The sequence below is a fragment of the Octopus bimaculoides genome, chromosome 1, assembly GCF_001194135.2.
Source record: "Octopus bimaculoides isolate UCB-OBI-ISO-001 chromosome 1, ASM119413v2, whole genome shotgun sequence".
Lineage (NCBI taxonomy): Eukaryota > Metazoa > Mollusca > Cephalopoda > Octopoda > Octopodidae > Octopus > Octopus bimaculoides.
In genome coordinates, this window is record NC_068981.1 from 88,436,344 (window position 1) to 88,440,435 (window position 4,092).

The window sequence follows — 4,092 nt, forward strand, 5'->3', positions numbered from 1 at the left end:
ACATCTCACACAGACCAAACCATTAGAGAATATGTTTCTTTATTGGCCACACAGGGCTGAACACAGAGGGAACAAAATACAAAGTAGAGCTTTTCTTTTTGGGAAGAAGAGAAAAAAAGAAAACAAATAAAGTGGGTCAAATTCCGATCAAGAGGGATCGTGAAAAAAAAAGGGGTGGGGGCGATCAATAGGGATCGTGTATCACAGAAATGTCAATGTAAAAAAGGAAAACAGATTAGGCTCATGCGTGGAAAGAAAAGCCTACGGAAAAGACCACAGGAACCTTGGACAATAGTGTCATGCAAAAAAAAACATTACACTAAGTAGCTCTCTTTTTCTTTGGTTCCTGCTCAAGCTGGCTCTGTCATTTACACGTGCCATCTTTGCTACATTCACCCATCTTTTTTTTAAACATTCACTAGACAAAACTTCCCTCTCTACTCTCACCTTCCTCTTCAAGTGATACTTGAAGAAGTTGATGAGAGATTGACCATTAAGAATAAAAAGATTTTTTTGTTCCACCAAACCTCCCTAATTGTAGCAAGCAGGGCCTTTGCAGGTAAAAGCAGTTTTTCTTGTCTTTGATTGACTAATATAATAATATGTTGTAAGTGGACAATGTCAACCAAAAAATGTTACAGTAAAAAGGATGAAAAGCAAATATCAACCACTGTTAAGAGTTCAGTACTACAAGGATCCATCCTTTCACCCACACTTTTTAACCTACAAGACTATATATTATATCTCCCAGTATTTTCCTTAACTACTCCAACACCACTTACATCATCTAGAAACTTGGTCCCATCCAAATCAACTACCAATTCCACTGTCTCCTTTCTTTACAAGCACTGGCAGAGAACATCAAATACAAACACAGACATAGCACAAACACACACAAATCAAAATTATACGTCCACAACATACTTAAAAGGCACGATAAAGAAATGATACACTATGATGTACAAACAATACATTAGATCCATTAGAGACTACATTAATCCTATCTGGATCTCTGTTCTGCATTCTCTACACAATACCCACACTAAACTACAAAAGAAAGATATTACACATCATAATAGGTCGTAAATATAACATATTCACAGATTAAAACACTCTGAAACACCACCTGTTTAACAAGCAAGGTGCACAATTTGTTAGTGCAAGTAAGCTTCAACGCCCACAATCCTTGTCATTAAATGAAAAACCACTTCCAAACACCCACACATATACAACACCCTAGGACACGACTATCATATTATCATAAAAATGCTAGAACTCTCACCAAGTCCAAAATAAAAATTTCCAATAAAGTCTGTATATGGTTTTATATATTTCATATATTTATAAAACAGAGCAATAAAAATTAAAACACACATATATGGCTAACAGGTTATGAAGAAGGAAATTGAATTAAAGGAAAATAGTGAAGCTCTGAGTTAGAAAGTAGTAAATACAAAGTTAACAAATTATTTTTATCCACAAAAACATAATTTATTCCACTTAACGAACTCGATGTAGCAAAGAGCTACTTTAGGGTAACATACGGTGCTGTTCGTGTTTAACCCCAGGTTAGCACTATAAGTAGGTGGCAATTCCAGCAATGGTCGGTGTTTTCTTTTGGAATAGTGTGCCTCAGACAACATTGTCCTGTGGGTTCTCTATAAGATGACGGGGTGTAGTTTCAGGGACATTTGTATGCTATTTCTAGCAGGTCGAGCGATCGCACGCGGAGGCTCGTTGCTTCATAAACATACGTTACTTTGCCGATGTTACCAGTTTCAAATTCTCGAAACATTAATGATTGGTGTGATGTAATTTTGATGATTTTATTTCATAAACAAAGATAAATAAACTTCGCCAGCTGTTTAGTAGTTGTGGTTTAGTCCCAAGTCAGCTTAAATAAACAAAAAGGCGTCCCAGCAATGACCATCCTGTTATTTCGTATATCTAAGACTACGATTACAATAATGTGGCCTTTGAAGACATTAATATGCGCTTTGGCAGAGATTGGGTTGCTATTTCTAGCAAATTGTGCGATCACTTAGAGACCTCTTTGTTGGCTTGTCAAACATATGTGTTTGGTATGTGTGTGATTTCAAAGTAGATCAAACTTATAAGTGAGTGGGAGGGGATTATAGAGCCGGGAAAACCCGAAAATTTTCATAAGAATCAGCCCAGGCTTGTGTTGTGAAGGTGTACACTATAAAATTTTATAACTTCCAGATAGAAGTAAATATAAAATTTATTGGCATAAGTATGTGCAGGTGTGTTAGAAATAAAGAAAACCCCAAACGTCACATGTATGGAAGACAATGTACAGACTGTATTGTGCGATGGTCGTTGTTTCATCCAAAATTGCTCCATTATTTTTAACCACGGATATATCTATTAGAGTCAATGTGATTATTTAAACTATAAGCATCGAACAAATGTCATATATTGAATAAAACATTAAGCGATCGAGACAACAATGAAACCTCTACCAGGTCGCTCGATCTGCTAGAAATAGTAGCCAAATCACACCTTAAATTAGACCCTATCGTCTTAAATAGCACACATTGGACATTGCTGTCCAAGACAAAAACTCGAGTTAACCACAGCCGGAATGTCTTTGATCATAGATCTAATCGACCAAGGCTGACCAAGGACTAAAGAAACAACATATTAAATAATAAAGTGGCCTGAGAGCTGATGGTGCAGAGGATTAACAATAATTTACAGAATTTAGTTTCGATTTAGCTTAGATCAACTTGGTAAAATATATTTTTTATATGTAACTTCCTACGATCGATAATTTAACAGAGATACGCTGGAGTAATTTAATCGAATATGTGTCATCCCGGCAATAATCACCCACGTGCTTAATGAATTTTATCTTCAATATCAGGGATGAAAACTTTGAAATAACCGTTATTGATATTAACGGATTTCCCACCCCTAAACGTAATAACAGAATACCACAGAAATAACGCCAAATACAATGATGTGAAAAGTACATCTGTACGCACATATATAGATATATGTGCATATGTTTCATCCATAAGGAAACATCTAGTTAAAGGATAGAAAAAATAACGATTACAAACACAGTCATCTTAAAACATTAGGGCAAGACAAAAATAATAATGATAAAAATGGAAGATTGCAGGGAAGAGGCGAAAGAATGAAAGTAAAAAAAAGTTTTTAAGTGAATTACCAATTGATGGAGAAGTTTGCTGAAACAGTTCACTTGAAAATAAATAAGGTTCGAAAGTGATCGATTAGTAAAACTAGTAGACATTTAGTAAACATGATATAATAGATATAGAAAAATAATTTGTGCCATTTGTTTTCTTTTTCTTGTTTGTAAAATAAAAACAGAAGTGGGACAAAAACGTAAACAAAACAGTAAGTCTGAACAGAACCATCCCAAACTATCTACCTACCCGATGAAAAAAGAGAGAAATGTACATATTAAATTGGTGAAGAGGGGTGAACTTACCTAATAAAATAAATAGTAATACTATGAAAAAACAAAAGACAAATACGCAGAAGGAGATGAAAGTTGTTTGTACAGTCATTGCGTCTTCTACATTTCCCTCTGCTGCTGACGGATTTCTTCAACACATGGCAGCAATTGCTGTTCGCAGAGAGAAAGAAATATCAACTAAACTAAACTATTGAGTCAAAATTATTATATCGCTAAAAACATTAGCAAAAATATAATAGAAAAATTAATGATATTTAAAAAATTTTAAATACTGTTGTTTTGAATTTCAAATTGTATGTGTCTTTTGATGTATGTTTTCATAAAACTTAATTGTTAATGATTGTGTGCTGTATTTCATTTTCCGCTAAAATAGCCAAAACGAAACCGGGTTGAGATGTCTATGAATTCAACTTATAGCACTCTCTCTCTCTCTCTATATATATATATAAAGTGTAGTATATTGCCACTTAAGTGTGGCTGACCCCTAGGGGTGGATGTTACTGTTGCTTTTAGCCCCAGGAGGACATCTCCTCCAGCTGGCTTATCGACACACGACTGTGTCCTGTTTGCCAAGGGTAGTTATCCCTCTCACCAACATCTGCAGCACGAACGGAGGGATAACT

The 4,092-nt window shown here is 35.1% G+C and overlaps 1 long non-coding RNA gene across 1 annotated transcript in view; it reads right to left on the reverse strand.

Moving 5' to 3' along the window:
• LOC106874017 (uncharacterized) overlaps nucleotides 1-4,074 on the reverse strand; it is an 11,827-nt gene extending 7,753 nt beyond the window's left edge. The window contains exon 1 of the long non-coding RNA XR_001409954.2: nucleotides 3,482-4,074. This is a non-coding gene — a long non-coding RNA (uncharacterized LOC106874017). The remainder of the gene's footprint in view (nucleotides 1-3,481) is intronic.
• Between the last annotated feature and the right edge of the window lie 18 nt (nucleotides 4,075-4,092).